This window comes from Eschscholzia californica, unplaced genomic scaffold (genome assembly GCF_041429995.1).
Source record: "Eschscholzia californica isolate CP2 unplaced genomic scaffold, dmEscCali1.0.p SCAF_7, whole genome shotgun sequence".
Taxonomy (NCBI): Eukaryota; Viridiplantae; Streptophyta; class Magnoliopsida; order Ranunculales; family Papaveraceae; genus Eschscholzia; species Eschscholzia californica.
Window position 1 is genome coordinate 356,539 of NW_028238494.1, and position 18,843 is coordinate 375,381.

The 18,843-nt window shown below is 39.5% G+C and overlaps 1 pseudogene; it reads right to left on the reverse strand.

Moving 5' to 3' along the window:
* Nucleotides 1-407: 407 nt before the first annotated feature.
* LOC147530382 (uncharacterized) lies at nucleotides 408-17,624 on the reverse strand (annotated as a pseudogene).
* Nucleotides 17,625-18,843: the final 1,219 nt, after the last annotated feature.

The window sequence follows — 18,843 nt, forward strand, 5'->3', positions numbered from 1 at the left end:
GTCGATTTAGGGCTTTTAATGTTGTCACGGCTTCTTGAGCAACAAGTCGTTGCAACAAGGTACCTTACTGCCACGTACAATCAGAAATTAATGGCGTGTATATGTGACGCCCATTATTTAGATATTTGTAACGGTTCTTTCTGTACTAACCGTTACAAATAAGTTACTTATAACGGCTTGGCGGAATTAATCCGTCACTCTGTATTTTTGTAGTGGACCTCGAATTTTGAAGATGAACAATGGAGTTGATATAACTATACTAAAAACTTTACAAGGTTTTATAAGAGTCGTTCCAATCAAAGTTGTTGTGTAAGCTTCTTCGACAATATAAAAAGCACGACGATTAACCTAATAACAAAAAACCCGAAAGAATTTTACAACAAGAAAGAATGTATAAACATAAGAAATCAATCAAATAGTTTATGCCAGCACCTGTCAATGGATGTTTGCACTTTGCACTTTCTTGAGCTTACAAAGATCTTGAACAATCTTTTCCTAAGTAGAGGCCTTAAGTGGAAGAAACTTTTGCAGCATTATTTCTGTGATTTTTGAAACGCCTGAAATTCTTTGTCGTTTAGACAATTGGATAATGAGCTCGTCTAGAAACTCCCTTCCATCGTGAGATGGATTTAACTTATCTCTAAAACTCCTGAGGAAAATGTTGCATGTAACTAAGTCGGGATCAAGACCTCGATCTAGCATACTATTTAGAAGATGAATGGCTTGAGGTAAGTTATTCTGCTTGCACATTACCATTGAACAATATACTGTATTTGCCTAGATCGGGTTGAGATTTCGGATCTTGACAAAGCATCTCATTAAGAAGCCTTAGACCACCATCGACAAACCCGGATTCACATAACCCATGGATCATCGAGCTATAAGCAACAACATCGGGTTTACATCCCCTTCCTAGCACGTGTTTCCATACCATTAAGCCTTCTTTAAGCTTCCCAAACTTGCATAAGCCATGAATTAGTACACTATAAACAGATATTATTAGGGACAGATCAAGGGCGGAGCCAGGAATTGAACCCATACCGGACTAGCCTAAATTTTTTCGAATCAAATTCTTCTTACAGTAAATACAGGTCGAGTTTTTTCCTTCGTTTGGATACTTAAAGGATCTACGGGCATACAATTTTTGGAGAAGACCCAACTTAATTATCTTGACAATACTTAATACTTTAAAAGAACACTTTGGATTTGCTGTCCGAACTTAGAATCAAAAGAATCGGACAAAATCGTAACTTTTAGATGAATGCTACTGTAAGTACTCAGAATGGGTTCAACAACAAAAAATACTTGAAATGGTTGAAATTGGGGGCACCCAATACACATTATTAATCACAAAAAGTAGTCAAATATCAGATCACATAGGGTTTTCTATACATGATTAGTAATCAGAAAAAGTGTAAAAGAATTCTTAGCAAAGTGTTTCTAGATGTAGGGTTTTATTTAAGCAATGAAGAAGATGAGGATTCAATTTGGAGAAGAAGAAATGTTGTCTTTCATGGATTTATTATTAATCAGAAACATATAGAGTTGCTAAAATCCTATATGATCTAATGGTGGTGATGGCACACAAAATTAGATAGATAGAGAGAGAGAGAAAATTTTCTCACAGATGATAAAAGGCTGGAATCCAAGATCTACTTAGTTATTTCAGACTCATCATCAAAATTATAGACATAATAATTCTTAAAGAAACATTGCTTACCTAGATAGTAGATAATCAAGTCTTAATCACTGATTAGTTGATTTATGGTTTTTATTTACAAAATAAAAGATGAAGAACCCTAGATTTCACTTTGAATCTTTAATTTATATAACCATTAGAAAGAGATGATAATGTTAGGGAAGCAGAGAAGGGAAAACTGATAAAGTTGTGAAGATCTCTCAGTCATATTCAAGATTTGATCTCTCTATCTTTCTCTTCGATTGGAATGAAGTCGCCCACGGCTCTTTCTCTCTCTAGTTCTTCCTTCTTAGCCGAGATATGTAACAGTAAAACAGAAAGAAAAAAAAAGACCCCTGGCTTGCTTTACTAAATTGACCCTATTCCTTTGACAATTTAACAGAACTACCCCTGGCTTTAGCCAGGGATAGTCTACTAGTGGCTCCGCCCTTGGGACAGATTGATCCTTTTTCCATTTCTTTCCACACAAGAACCGCTTTTCCAAAATTCCCTGATTCAAAAGAACCTCTTATCAAGGAGCCATAAGTGAAGGAATTGGGTATGTAACCTTGATTCACCATCTCTAACAATACCTTACTTGCGTCCTCGGGTTTTCCTTCTTGACATAAACCATTTATACTAAAAACTATAGATGACGGTATTAGGTTTACATCCTTTTTGTTATAACTGAAAGTCGCGGAAGCTATCGAACCTATCCTAGAAATTGATCCGACTACGAAGATGAATCGAAAAGCTAAGTCAAAATCAAATATGCGAACAGAAATTAACGAGGTTCGGCCTAAAGCCTACGTCCTCGGGCGAACAAGAAATCTTTATTGAAGGATAGATAAAGACGACTAACACAATCCGCAAGTTCGTCCCAAGATGGTACCGTATAGTAATAACCTTCTATACTAAATCTTCGACGACCGAGAAATTTAACACCGCTCAAAAACTATGAAAAATTTCTCTCACACTTGCTCTCTCTCTAGCTCTCTAAAGAAGAGTTGTTGTTTGTGTTGTGTTGATGTAGTTACAAGCACTCAAACCCCCTATTTATATAGGATATCCACCGTCATAACACGCCCAATAATAGGAACATGGGTTTCTAAATTTTGGTGCCATACTTTAGTGCCCAATTTTAGTGCCAATTTCAAAACCGACCATAGGAAGTCACAATTTAGAAACTGCCTCTTAAATTAGAAACCGCCTCAATTGGTTTTGTGAAACCGCCTCTTACAATTCTCCACCTCGTACACAATTTGATATACTTCAAATTTTGGACGAACACCAGGATTCTCCTTGTAAGATATATCTGTTTCTTGTAACTTCATCCGACTGCACCATATGACCATGGTTGCCTACGTACCCTTTTACAGGATCAAGCCTACCGTAGTTCTACCAACCCTTCACATAAAGATTACCTTGTCGCCATTACGCCCTTTCGGGCAACTTAACACGAGTCGATTTGTAGCAATTCCAGGCAATGCTGAAACTTGCTACATGTCACCACTTTAGTCAACATGTCCGCGGGATTCTCATCTGTGTGTACCTTCATTAGAGAAACATCACCTTCCTCTATGACATCTCGTACAAAGTGATACCTGACATCGATATGCTTAGTGCGAGCATGGTGAACCTGATTCTTCGCCAAGTGGATCGCACTTTGACTATCGCACCATACATCCACGCACTCTTGCTTAATCCCTAGCTCATCCAGAAGACCCCACAACCACAATGCTTCCTTCACACCCTCGGCCATAGCCATATACTCGGCCTCCGCAGTAGATAACGCAACTGTAGATTGTAACATCGATCGCCAACTAACTGGAGCACCATGTACCTTAAATACATAACCAGTAGTAGATCGTCTTCTATCTAGATCGCCAGCATAATCCGAGTCAACATAACCGCTTACCTGACATGTGTCTCCACCAAAGCACAAACCCGTATCAACGGTACCCTTCAAGTACCTCAAGACCCAGTTCACAGCTTCCCAATGTGTCTTCCCCGGGTTTGCCATAAACCTGCTAACCACACTGACCGCCTGTGAAATATCTGGACGAGTACACACCATAGCGTACATCAAATTGCCAACTGCACTAGCATACGGTACACGATCCATATGATCCTTCTCCACCGTAGTAGTGGGAGATTGTTTTCCCGAGAGCCTGAAGTGTGGTGCCAAAGGTGTTGACACCGCCTTCGCATTCTGCATCCCGAACCGAGAAACTACTCGTTCGATGTAACCTTTCTGATTCAAGTACAGTTTCTTACTTGACCGCTCTCTCTTAATCTCCATTCCCAGTATCTTCTTTGCAGCGCCCATGTCTTTCATCTCAAACTCTTGACTGAGTTGAGATTTCAACTTATCTATCTCCACCATGCTTCGAGAAGCAATATGTAGGGATTTATACCCTTCTACTAGTGTTTATAGCGGAAATATGACATCTAATGTCTACACTAGTATTCTCAGGATCACATGCAAAACTAGTAATTAATCTAATGGAGATAGTAGATTACCTTAATCGCTTTTCCCTCGAACTAGTTGAATTGATTGAAGAAGACCAAGAGCTTCAAGTGTAGCGCCTCTACTTGGGACACGAGCAATCAATTTGATCTCCCACCTTGTTGTATAGCTAGCACACCAATGGTGGTTGGAAAAGAAGAACACCTTCTTTTTTACTAGATTGATAGTAATGGGAATTAGCTCACTTTCTCCTCTCTACTTGATGTGGTAGAGTAAGAAAGCTTAGAGAGAAATTCCACACCTTATTCTCTGCCCTAAGAGTGTTTATATAGAACCCTAATAAGAATCCACCTCCTTTTAGGTTTCCTAAAACACCCTTTAGAATAAGATTTAGGGAAATAGTCGAAAATAGCAACTATTGGTATTTTCTCAATTCCCTAAGGAGGAGGTGTCCAAACACCACGAAAATTGGCAGATATAATGTTTACTATATCAGCAACTAACCCTCCAAAATTCAGCCCAATCCGAGTCCTAAAAGTACCCGAACCGGTCTAGGCCCAAAAACCCTGTTTTTGGCTTTTTTGTACTATCTTTGCCTAATTCCTTTTTAGGCCTATGAGATATGTTTATGGGACACTCCCATGTTTATATCTCACTCCCACTAGTCATATCCTAGATCAATTTGTCACTCTTATGTGTAACCCGTTGTAGGATCCGATCGAAATTAGCCGCGAATTACTTCGTAATTCGACGATCGTAGTTGGTCTCTAGCTACAACTCTACGATCCCTAAATCAATCGGACTTGATGATCTTCCACATCAATTGTCCTATCCGACAATTTGTTCGCATTGTCACCTTGGTCGAAGGACATCTCCTTCAACTCCTTCAGACTCCCACTTGGACTTAGAACAAGTGCAATGCCTCGATTCCCGTGTCAATTTAGTATCCCATCTGATACGTCACGTCATTCAGACTTTCTTGATATCAACTGTAAAAGACAAACGATTAACTTTAATCCGTTTGAGCGCGGCCACGCATTTTCAGTTGCTACTCATCAAGTGGCCTTGAGACACTTTGTACCTAATGTGATTAGGGTGACACAATCCATTCTTGCGCTCCCACTTAACTTCATGTCTATCCTGTCCTTCCCAGTATCCGTCTTTATAACCTCCTTTTACGGCGCGGCGTTTAACGGAACCAAAGTCGGGCATTCCTTACATAAGATGAGTGGAGCACTCATGTTTTGAGGAATCTCTCCAATTGTCTTTATGAGAAGTATTGACGTCCATCACGAGTGATGTACTTCTCATTTGAGGGTTATCCAGTGTATAAACCTTTTACACACCCACGTAGTCGAATAGAATATACTATTCATATAGCCCATGAAACTGCGCTATCCCATCAACTCCCGTGCTAGTCTTCGTGAGTCATTGTTGTCCATGCAATGACCTGGACCAGGGATTTTTGATAATAATTATTCCAAGTTCACTTAATAGGGTTTCATTCATCAGATCACGTATCTGACAAACCTATTCGGAACGTTTTATTATTGATGGACTGTCGTTTAAACACTAAACCAAGTTTAGACGACTGGTGAAATAATTCTTATTATTTCTGATAACGAGAGTTGTAAATCTGAGCCTCTTCCGTAAAACTCCTTTTTACCCACTCAGTTTTACTTGTCGAGGTTTAAAATTATACCTCATGCCTTAGACTGTGTATGAATCTCATACTATGCCTTAGGTGACAGTTTAGTTTGACTACCGTGGTAGTCGGTTTTAAACTTTGCTTATTATCAATTAATTTGAAGATTACTATCTTCAACCTTGATAATATCTAGTAATCTTTACTAGAGTTAAGGCCTTTAATTCTTTGTGTAGTATTTGCAACAGTTCCCGGCTTAAAACACTTTTAGCCTACTTTCCTTCCATGTCTAGAAGTTTGCTACGATGACATGTTCAACTTTGTACTACTTCATCCTTTAGCCTTCTAGGATGTACTAAGTAGTGTTTCGGTTTTCCAATCTGAATTCGGATGTTTAAATGCTAATCATGTCCAACATGATTGACTTTATGTTTTCGAACATAAATGTCTCTCTCATGCGTGCTAGCTCATCGGTGTCTTTTAGACTCTGAGTTTTGCAACGCCCTCTGTCATGAGTTTTTGGGTCGAAATTCTTTTAGACTTTCCGAGTCTTAGATTTTCTGTTTCGGATCTCAAGCATCTCAGCGTACTGAGTCTCTCTAATCCTATCATCCTCTTGATCTATGCTTATAGATCTTCAGATGCCTAAAATGGCATTTTATCCTTTTGTGTGTGGTCCTTTATTGAGTCAGTTCGTTACTGTTATACAACACCTTATGTCGTACTCAATCTTTTGTATGTACTCTGCATACGGACCCGGAAGGTTTGTTTACTCCCACTTACCTTCTTGAAACTCGTGATTCAAGATTTTCTTCATTCTCCAGGAATCAAATTTCTCTGATTGCCTTTTGAATCGAAGATTCTAACTCTTGCGTGCTTTTAATCCGTCGATAGATTTCTGAAGCATGCTTGTGGACATAACTTGATTGGAAGAATCTTTATTCTTCTTGTCTCGTTTCGGGAAACACGAATGTTTCCATCCTGCTCAGTTTTTTATTTTGGAAAACCAATTTAGGTCTTTTGTTGACTTAAATTATCAAGCTTCATGTCTTGACGAGATATGGATTCCACGATGATTTTGGCTTCTAGCCAAAATCTAGAGTCAGTTTCCGTTTCTGCGCAGGTCTTTTATCTCTTCAGAAATAACCTTTATTTTCTGTGTCTTTGAGATTTGACCTTTTAGGGCTTTTGAACAACAATTTGGAATTTTCTCAACTACTTTGAGATGTTCCTTTAGAGACACTTTCACTTGTTTTGAGAGTTCTCCGGCGAATGACATTCGCTTTTGTGCGGTGGGTTTATAAGATCATATCTTTAACCTTTCCTTTTCCTAGGAGTCGCAGTTTGTTGCTCTTGGTCGAATTTTCATGATTGTTCTTCATGACCCTCCATGATTTTTCTCATGATCGAATTAAATCGACTTGTACTTTTCTCCCACTTATTCTTTTAATAATTAGTGTTTTCTCCCAGACTACTAGGTGTGCTAATTATTAGAAGAATACTATCATGAGCAACAAACACTTTGTTCTCTTGATTAGTTATGGAAGAAGCCCAAATTTCTTTTAAAAGAAATTGCGTCAGATATTAGCTAGTTTTGTAATGCTTTTACAAGCTTAGCTGTTAGACGGAATTTTGGTAGTTTTGTGAGAAGCTATGTCTAGACTAAATGGATTTTGGAGGATAGAGTTTGATTCGTGTTCTTCATCTTAATCCTTTTGGACACTCTAAATATGGATAGGTTAGAAGTACGTTTGAAGATCAATCTCTGTTTTTTACTCAAGGCTTTCTTTCTTGTCAGTTTGATTCGTGTTTTGGTTATAGTGGACTTGTTGTCCTCATCCCTTTCGATTGGGATGAACCTATCTTATAGGTTTTTGACCAAGTTTAGAATCTTTTGGTATAGTTTGTTAAACTTAGCACTTATTAACATCTCAATTTAGAAATAAAATTCTTTATTGATTCTCCATAATACTTAGTACAGAGATGATGTTAAAAAACTAGAAAAACGATTAATCTAGAATAGTGCCTAAAGTAGACTTCGATCCCTTTCAGCATCCTTAGCAGTCGAGGCTTCTGCTCCCTCTTGGATCTTGTCTTCCTTAGCCAAATACTCAGTTCCCAGCTGCGCCTGTACATTCACAATGAAAGGGCAATTTTAGGTATTACATACCATAATTTGGGAATTTTACAGTATTTGATAAGTTAACTGTTTATACCTGAATTGGAAGCTACTGTTCCGTTCTTTTTGTCCTCCAAGAACTTAGGGCAGTTTCTTTTCCAGTGGCCCTTGCCATCACAGTAGAAACATTTGGTGTCAGGAGGAGGACCTTTGTCTTTAGGTTTGGCAATTCGTTTGCTTTTACCTTTTGACGCGGTTTTCTTCTTCTGTTTTCCACCTTTCTTGAACCCTTTGTCCTTTTGTACCATAAGAACGTCCTTCTTAGTCTCCACTATAGCGACGTCCTTTTCGGCTGTTAGAAGCATAGAATGAAGTTCCTCCAACGTTTTATCCCATCCATTCATGTTGTAGTTCATCTTAAACTGATTAAAACCACTATGGAGGGAGTGAAGGATAGTGTCGGTAGCCGTTTGTTGGCTATAAGGGAAACCTAGTTTAGCCAGCTTGCTTATGAGCCTGATCATTTGGCGAACATGAGGCCCAACTGGTTTTCCCTTTTCAAGGCGCATGTCCATAATTGCTTTAGAGGTTTCAAACCTCTCCAATCTCGACTATTTCTTGAACATTTCCCGAAGTTGTCGCATCATGGAGTAAGCATCCATGTCTATGAACTGCTCTTGCAGAGTCGGTTCCATGGTTGCTAGCATTAAGCAAGTTACGGGATCTGCCTTTTTCCGCACACTCCTTTCTTCATCTATCTCTTCTTTAGTCGAATTATCATCCAATACAGGAATTGGAGTTTCTAGTACATGTTGCTTTCCTTCCATCCTGAGAACTATTCCTAGGTTCCTTTCCCAGTCAAGGAAGTTGTGCTCATTCAGCTTCTCCTTGTCGAGAAGTGAGCGGAAGTTGAAAATATCTTTTGTCATCTTTGAATTACATAAAAGAAATGGCAAAGTTTTAAAACTCGTTATCGTTTTTGAAAAACATTAGTTTTCCCACATTATTCAATAAAAATCGTCCCCGATTGAATAAGTGATTCCAAGACCCCAGTTCTTCGAAGTAAAGCGGACGAAGGCCCTACCCTTTGACTCCGTCGTTCCGGGTGAGTGAACTACTTCACTGATCATACCTTATGACTCTTGGTTGATAGATTTCATTAATGAATGACTAATCTATCCTTTTGCCTCGAGTATCCAAGACTCTCTTGCTGATCTCGTTGAGTAGAACCATTTAGACGTGTAGGCCTCTTCTATAGGCCTACCCGCATTGCCCAAGGTAGAGGAGGTACTCTGCGAAGGCCGACCCACCTTCCTCGAACAAGGGCGCAACGAGTGTCTTAATCTGGATAGGCGATTACTCAAGATTACTTTTGGGGACTTTTACGCTAGTCTGGCGTTTGTTATAGTGAACTATTTAGCCTAACTAACATCCACGACATAAAGCGTAAATAAGTAATTCAATGCGCGCGAGAAAGTAAATCAAGCAGACATGGATCCTAGTATGGCCCCTAACCTAGAAGATCTAATCTCCCTTGGTTTTCTTCTTGTTTCGCCTTTTGGTTCGTCTTGGATCGCCATCTTTGAACCTCCATTGATTTCTCCCACTCGCCTTTGGATTTCATCCTCGAGTTTCTTCAATGGACTCATAGACCCTAAACTCTAATTACAAGACTCTAACGATTCGCAGATCGTATAAACTTGAAATTAAAATTAATTACAAAGCATGCACCCATCCGTGCTTAAAACAAGAATAAAGAAATAAATCTATGGCCATACTAGTTTCCCGCATTCACATCACATGCAATCATATAATATATCAAGGCTAAGAATTATATATGCATGATTATCTTGGGAGATACTTTTGTTGACATCACATGTCACATTACGTACCTTAAGTCTAAATTCGAAGAATTCTACTAATGGTGCTTTCTGGTTTTATCTTTTATGATTTCTAAAAATCATCTTTAAGAAAAACTCCGTTTTGGGCTCGAGAAAGCCCGGGTCAATTTCGGAAAAAAAAATATTGGTTCGATTCTTAATGATTTCATAAATCAATTTAAAGAGAAATCCGTTTTGGGCTATTGGATGGCCCGGATTGATTTTGGAATTATTTGGTTGGGATCGGAAAAAATTTTGGCAAAAACTCCCACTCGAATGATGGTCCCTTTTTGTGGTCCGAAAAGCCTCGAAAAAGCCCGGGACAAGTCCTAGACAAGTCCCGGCCCAAGCCCAAAAAGGGCTCGGACAAGGTCCGGACATAGCACGGCCCATAGGGCCGGCATGTCCTGGCCGAGGCCTATCAAGGCCTGGTCTCGTCCTGGCCGGAGCCAGGACGCTAGTCCATGTACCAGACGCGTCCTAGACGTGTCTGGTACTGGACCGGACCAGCACTAGGTGTCTCGGACTAGTCCGAGACACCCAGAACCTCCCAGACGCGTCTCCAAGACGCGTCTGGTCGAGTGCTCTGGACGCGTCCTAGACGCGTCCAAGAAGCTCCTTCGCAGCTGCTGGTCGCGTCTTCAAGACGCGTCCTTAGTAGCTTCTCTGGGCGCGTCTTCAAGACGCGTCTCAGCAGCTGCTCTGGACGCGTCCAGAGGACGCATCCAGAAGCTTCTGGTCCGGCCAGGAAGCTTCCTGGCCGGACACTAGGGTTTTGAAAAACCCTAGTTTCCAAAAAGAAAAAATTTTTTTTTTTTTTTTTTTTCTTATGCAACTTTAAGTTGCTATTTTCAAATTTTAAAACTTTTCTTAAATTTTTGAAATTCCTTTTAGAACACTTCTAAAATTTTTCAAAACTTTTAGAAACTTTTTAAATTTTTCCAAATTTGTTTTGAGAGTTTCCAAAACTCAAAACTACTCTTTTTAGAACACTTCTAAAATTCCAAATCTTTGTTTTTCAAAAGTTTCCAAAATTTAAAAAACAACTCTTAATCAAACCAATTTTGGATCAAAATCTAGGTTTTTGAAATTTTTCAAAGAACAATTTGAAATCAATTTGAAAAATCTTTGAATCCAATTCATAATTAATCAAATTTTATGTTTTAAAACCTTTTTAAATATAACTATCAACATAATCAAGCATGGATTAGTTTGAAATTCAATGAAATTGAGTCTTTTAAAACACTTTTAATCATCAATTTGATTCTCAATTTGAAAATTTATTGAATCCCATCAAATTATGAGTTTAAAATACTTTTAAAAAACATCTTTTAAAATACTTTTAGAGTTAATTCCTATTTGGCCCCCTACTTTGTGACCAGCTTCCTTTATGGCCCCCTTTTTTTCGTAAATTCAAATATGGCCCCCTTTTGTTAACACCGTCAGTTAACTTTAGTGGTTAACTCTTTTGTTTCCATTATTGACCTTGTTATAAAAGAGATTTGAAAATTCAAATTTGGCCCCCTTTTGATATGGGTCAATTCCAAAAAAAATCAATTATTTTGGACAAAATTAAGGGGCCAAAATGAAATTCAAAATAAAAAACACTTTATACCATATCTTTTTCTCTCTCTCATCCACCTCATCAAAATCAGACACCTCATCATCTTCTCCGTTGAAGGTCGCCGGCCGGCCAAATTTTCCGGCGACCTTCAAAGTTAAAAAAAAAAAAAAAATTAAACTTTCTCTCTCTTGTTCTTCCATCTCTCTCTCTCCTTCATCTTTCTCTCTCTCTTCTTCTTTCCCTCTCTCTCTCTCTTTCTTTCTCTCTCTCTCTCTTTCCCTTCATTAACTCATACTTTTATAAACTCAATTTTCAAACTATTAAGCATATTAATTAGTTCGATTCTTAGCAAAAACTAGTTAATGGCAAGAGGTTCTGACGCCACTGTAGGGATTTATACCCGTGTTTATAGCGGAAATATGACATCTAATGTCTACACTAGTATTCCCAGGATCACATGCAAAACTAGTAATTAATCTAATGGAGATAGTAGATTACCTTAATCGTTTTTCCCTCGAACTAGTTGAATTGATTGAAGAAGACCAAGAGCTTCAAGTGTAGCTCCTCTACTTGGGACACGAGCAATCAATTTGATCTCCCACCTTGTTGTATAGCTAGCACACCAATGGTGGTTGGAAAAGAAGAACACCTTCTTTTTGACTAGATTGATAGTAATGGGAATTAGCTCACTTTCTCCTCTCTACTTGATGTGGTAGAGTAAGAAAGCTTAGAGAGAAATTCCACACCTTATTCTCTGCCCTAAGAGTGTTTATATAGAACCCTAATAAGAATCCACCTCCTTTTAGGTTTCCTAAAACACCCTTTAGAATAAGATTTAGGGAAATAGTCGAAAATAGCAACTATTGGTATTTTCTCAATTCCCTAAGGAGGAGGTGTCCAAACACCACTAAAATTGGCAGATATAATGTTTATTATATCAGCAACTAACCCTCCAAAATTCAGCCCAATCCGAGTCCTAGAAGTACCCGAACCGGTCTAGGCCCAAAAACCCTGTTTTTGGTCTTTTTGTACTATCTTTGCCTAATTCCTTTTTAGGCCTATGAGATATGTTTATGGGACACTCCCATGTTTATATCTCACTCCCACTAGTCATATCCTAGATCAATTTGTCACTCTTATGTGTAACCCGTTGTAGGATCTGATCGAAGTTAGCCGCGAATTACTTCGTAATTCGACGATCGTAGTTGGTCTCTAGCTACAACTCTACGATCCCTAAATCAATCGGACTTGATGATCTTCCACATCAATTGTCCTATCCGACAATTTGTTCGCATTGTCACCTTGGTCGAAGGACATCTCCTTCAACTCCTTCACAATAAGCATGTCATCCACATACAAAAGGAGATAAATAAAGTCACCTTCGCGAAGCTTCTTGATGTATACACAACAATCATAGTCACTTCTGCGAAAATCATGTTTTAGCATGAAAAAATCAAAGCGTTTGTACCATTGGCGATGGGATTGTTTTAATCTGTAAAGAGACTTCCTCAAACGACATACTTGATTTTCTTTGCCCTAAACCTTGTATCCCTCAGGTTGAGCCATATAAATTTCTTCTTCCAAATCTCCGTGCAAGAAGACGGTTTTAACATTGAGTTGTTCCAGCTCAAGATCACTATGAGCAACAATACTCAATAGCACCCGAATAGAAGTATGTTTCACGACCGGTGAGAAAATCTCATTGTAGTCGACCCCTTCTTTCTGTGCATAACCCTTGGCCACTAGTCTTGCCTTATACCTTGTACCCTTGATCTCGGAAGAATCCTCTTTCTTCTTGTACACCCATTTACAACCAATAACAGACTTACCTTCGGGCAATGGGACAACCTCCCATGTCTTGTTCTTGTAAAGAGACTCCATCTCTTCTTGCATAGCAACCAACCAACTCTCTCTTTCCTCCGCGGTAATAGCTTGTTTGAAGGTGACCGGCTCGTCGTCTTCCACCGAGAGTGCATATTCAACCAGATTTGCCTGCCCGTAATGCGTAAGAGGTTTGTCTGACCCTAACCTCTGTACCGGCTTATATAACCGTTTCGGCCTAGTGTTTACCGAAACATCCTGCTGTTGTTGTTGTAAAACTTGTGTACCTTCCCCTTGAACCTCCTCATGATCGGGTTCATCAATTTCCTCATCCTGAGTATTATCCTGATGCTCCACCTGATCATGATTCCTAGAAACCTGTTGGTCTTTGGCTTCTACTTCCACTACTTGAGCTTTAGTAGACCCAACATCACCACAACTAGGCACCGTAGCTTTCGCCATAGCTACAATAGATGACTCATCAAACACCACATCTCTGCTAATTACAAACTTCTTGTCTTCCGTACACCATAGCCGATAACCCTTGACTCCTGTAGCATATCCTAAGAAAATTGCCTTCTTTGCTCTATTGTCAAGTTTGTTACCTTTAACATGGTAATATGCCGTACAACCGAAAACCTTAAGTCTCCCGTAATCTGCATGTTCACCTGACCACACCTCGTAAGGTATGCCGTCATCTAAAGAAGAATGTGGAGACCTGTTCACAATATAACAAGCTGTAGCAACAGATTCTGCCCACCATTCTACGCCTAATCCTGAATTGGAGCGCATACATCTAGCCTTCTCAAGTAGTGTACGGTTCAATCTCTCTGCGACTCCATTCTGTTGAGGTGTGTTTACTACTGTCCAGTGCCTCACAATGCCTTCCTGATTACAAAACTCCTTGAATGCCCCATCCGTGTACTCGGTCCCATTATCCGATCTTAAGGTCTTCAGCTTTCGACCAGTTTTGTTCTCAACCATTGCTTTCCACACCAGGAATGTGTTGAATACCTCATTCTTATGCTTTAGAAAATAAAGCCAGACAAATCTCGAATGATCATCAACGAATGTAACAAAATACCTGGAACCACCCTTGCAAGGTAACTTTGCCGGTCCCCAGACATCGGTGTGTACGTAGTCTAACACCTCTTTGCTCCTGTGCTTGCTTGTAGAGAACGTCACCCTGTGTGCCTTCCCGAACACACAATGCTCACAAAACTCCATGCAAGGCTTCTTCATGTCCTTCAACAAGCCTTTCCCGCACATCAGAGATAGACCCTTTTCTGACATATGCCCAAGGCGCATATGCCAAAGCCTCGTACTAGCCGTTGGATCCCTTCCACTGATTCCTACTGCTACATCTCCAGTAATTGTTGTCCCCAAAAGTTTGTATAAATTACCGTAACGAGTACCTCTCATTACCACCAAAGAACCCTTAACGACTTTTATGGAGCCATTCTCTATAATTATCTTACAGCCGTTCCGCTCCAACACACCAAAGGAAATTAGATTTTTCCGCAAATCGGGTATGTGTCTTACGTCCGTCAATGTTCTCACCACTCCATCGTGCATCTTGATCCGTATTGTTCCGAGTCCCACAGTTTTACATATACTATCATCACCCAGTATAACTGTACCACCATCTATACTCCTATAGGTAGTAAACAACTCCCTATTTGGACACATATGGTGTGACGCCCCTGAATCAAGCATCCACTTATCGAAGATCTTCTCAGACACCTCTGTCACCGAGAAACATTCGTCCGCCTCTTCTGACACATATCCCGCCTCTTGCATCTCTTGTTTCTCCTTGTAGCCTTCGTTCTTTTGCTTCAACTTTCTCTTTGGACAAGCCGCTTTAAAGTGGCCAAGCTCACCACAACTAAAGCACGTTTTCTTCAAAGAACCTCTAGATTTGGATCTAGATTTCCCGCCCTTTCCCTTTCCCCTTTCATTACTCCTCCCCCTCGTTACAAACAACCTTTGTGCTTGATCTATGTCTACTCCACCTGACGCCATACTGCTAGTAGCAACCTTACGAAGGTCATCTGCTAATAGCGAATTTCTCGTCTCTTCCATGCTTAGACTATCACCAACAAGCATCAAAGTTTGAACAAGGTTCTCATAGGATTTAGGTAATGAAAGTAACAATATGAGGGCTTGGTCCTCATCCTCAACCTTAACATCAATATCCTTCAAATCTGAGATAATCCTGTCAAACCTATTCACATATTCCTGAATAGAAGAACCCTCTTCCATTCTACATGTGAATAATTTGGATTTTAAGTAGACCCGATTCGTTAAAGTTTTCGTCATGAAACTGCTTTCTAGCTTTAACCACACACCCGCCGCCGTTGTTTCTTCGTCTACTAGGAACGCCACGTCCCTCTCAAGACACAACATAATGGTAGCCCGTGCTTCGAGATCTAACTCCTCCCAATCCTCATCTGACATATCTCCTGGTTTCTTTCCCGTCAACGTCTTGTGTAATTTCTGCGAGATTAACAGATTCTTCATCTGCATCCGCCAATAAGAAAAATTGTTTTTCCCATTGAACTTCTCTATCTCATATTTCCCTGCTTTGACCGTACCACTTCTCGATCCCATCTTCTCTTCGTTCAATCTCAACAAGGCTCTGGTACCAATTGTTATAACTAAAAGTCGCGGAAGCTATCGAACCTATCCTAGAAATTGATCCGACTACGAAGATGAATCGAAAAGCTAAGTCAAAATCAAATATGCGAACAGAAATTAACGAGGTTCGGCCTAAAGCCTACGTCCTCGGGCGAACAAGAAATCTTTATTGAAGGATAGATAAAGACGACTAACACAATCCGCAAGTTCGTCCCAAGATGGTACCGTATAGTAATAACCTTCTATACTAAATCTTCGACGACCGAGAAATTTAACACCGCTCAAAAACTATGAAAAATTTCTCTCACTCTTGCTCTCTCTCTAGCTCTCTAAAGAAGAGTTGTTGTTTGTGTTGTGTTGATGTAGTTACAAGCACTCAAACCCCCTATTTATATAGGATATCCACCGTCATAACAAGCCCAATAATAGGAACATGGGTTTCTAAATTTTGGTGCCATACTTTAGTGCCCAATTTTAGTGCCAATTTCAAAACCGACCATAGGAAGTCACAATTTAGAAACTGCCTCTTAAATTAGAAACCGCCTCAATTGGTTTTGTGAAACCGCCTCTTACACTTTTTGTATCATTTCCTGCCACAACATTGCATCTTCCTAATCCCCCTCTTTAAACGACCCACTAATAAGAGATGAATAAACATAGGCATTTGGATGATGTCCTATTTCCTTCATAGAAACCAATAACAGATTCGCATCAGAAACCTTTCCTTGCTTAACAAGACCATTTATAATAGTACCATATGTGACTTCATTCGGTATACATTTACTCATTACCATCCTATCCAAAAGATTAACGGCCTTCTCCAATTTCCTCGTAAGAGATAAACCATGAATAAGTGTATTAGACGTCACCTCATTCGGAATACACCCTTTAAGAAACATATTATTAACAAGCTTTGAAGCACGAGTCATATCACCAACCCTATTTTAAACATATAATGTAATGGGATTTGGAAAACACCCTTCAAATTGCATCTCATCTAATAAAGAAATTGGTTAATCAATTATGTTCTCCTTACACAACCCATCCATAAAGTACTATAAGTAAACACATCAGGGTTGCAATTCTTACATGTCATATCTCGAAATGTTTCAATTGCTCTATCAATCCTAATTTACACAACGCTTTGATATATAACTTGAAAGTTAAAAGATTTGGTGAAATACCGTTTCTAACACCACAAGAATAAAACAATAGAGCTTAATTAAATAAGCCTCCTTCAATAAGAACATTAATCACTGAGTTAAATGATCGAACAGTTTGCCTAAAATGTGAAAGCAAACTTGATCTTTATTATGATGGTTAAACTCTATTTATACATTTAGCATTCAGAGAGATTATAGAGAGAGAGTTAGGTTAGTTACAACTAATTGTTTCTTAACTAACCAATGTAACTACTTGACCAACATAACCCAACACACGTGTGAACCACCACAATGGAGAAGAGTGCCTATAAAAGTCTGGTATGAAGTTGTTAGTTAATTCAGTTACTTTCAGCTTCTAGCTTACAGCCCCCCTCAAACCCATGTTGAATAGTGGATGAAAACATGAGTTTGCCTCGAATATACTCCAGGCTTGACAACAGTATTCCCTTTGTAAAGACATCTGCTAAGTTCTCTTTAGTCTTGACATACTTGACCACCAAAGTCTTCTGCAAAATCAAATCCTTGAGGAAATAAAACTCAATCTCGACATGCTTTGTTCTAGCATGGAGAACTGGATTTGATGCTAGATATGTAGCTCCCAAATTGTCACAGAATAGAGTAATAGGTAGTTGAAGGTGATTATGCATTTTTTTCAATAGATAGAAAGTCCATAGTAGCTCAAAAGTGGAGAGAGGGGGAGAGCTTGATACTCTGCCTCAGTTGAAGATCTTGAGACTATATTTTGTTTCTTAGAAGACCAACATACCAAAGTGTTGCCAAGAAAAACACAGTATCCAAGAGTGCCTTTCAAGTACCTGAGAACCTTCTCGAGAAGCACACCAGACCTTCTAGAGTCTAGGCAACTTCCCAGATCTGAGTCTGAAAAGGCATAAAGAAAGGACAAATCTCTTGAACTTATGGTAATTCCTACTCCAAGAGTGCCTTTCAAGTACCTGAGAACCTTCTTGAGAAGCACAAGGTGGGATGTTCTTGGTTGGTGCATGAACTAAGCTAGATAGTTAACATCATAGGTAACATCTGGCATGTGGTACTGTAAAATGAGCAACATGATCTGGTATTCCTTTAGGTTTAGTAATCCTGTTATGCCAATCGGGGTTAATGTGAACAATACGAGTAATCCACGACAAGCAAAAGGAATAGTAAAGAATAATCAAGAACAGAACACAGAGATTTACATGGTTTGGTTGGTGAGACCTACTCCACGGCGACAACGGCGCGATGATTTCCACTATGATAAGGAAACAAGTTTACACAAGAGATTCGTGAGACTGTGCTACTGATATCTCCTTAGGGTTTAGTTTATATAGCCACTAAACCCTAATCCCACCGCCTCACCGATTCTCTACAACCGACTCTCTCTACAACCGACATTATACACGGATAACACTAATCACCGACATAAGTCTAGCTTCCGCATCCAAGCTCTGTCTCAGAGTCCAGCTCTGCCTCACAGCCTTGCTTCGCATACCAGCTCTGTCTCAGTAATCAGATCCGATAACAGGTTCAAAATTCGGATAAGCGGGTTGGCGGGTCGTAAATCGGGTTCGATACCAATCCATATTCGAGTCACTTTTAACAATTCTCCACCTTGACTTGAATATGCTCCTCTTTACTTAGATCTGCCACCTGTAGGGCTTTGTGTATCCTATACACTATCTAGTGTTCTAAGCGGAATCTCAAACATCATATGTTAACACTAGATTTCCCAGGATCATATGCATAAACTAATCAATGAACTAGAAGAGGGATAAATACCTTAACGCGTTTTTCCCTCGAACCATTCCAATCGCATGTGAAGATCGAGGGCTCCAAGTGTAGCTCCTCTACTTGAGACACCGAGTGAAT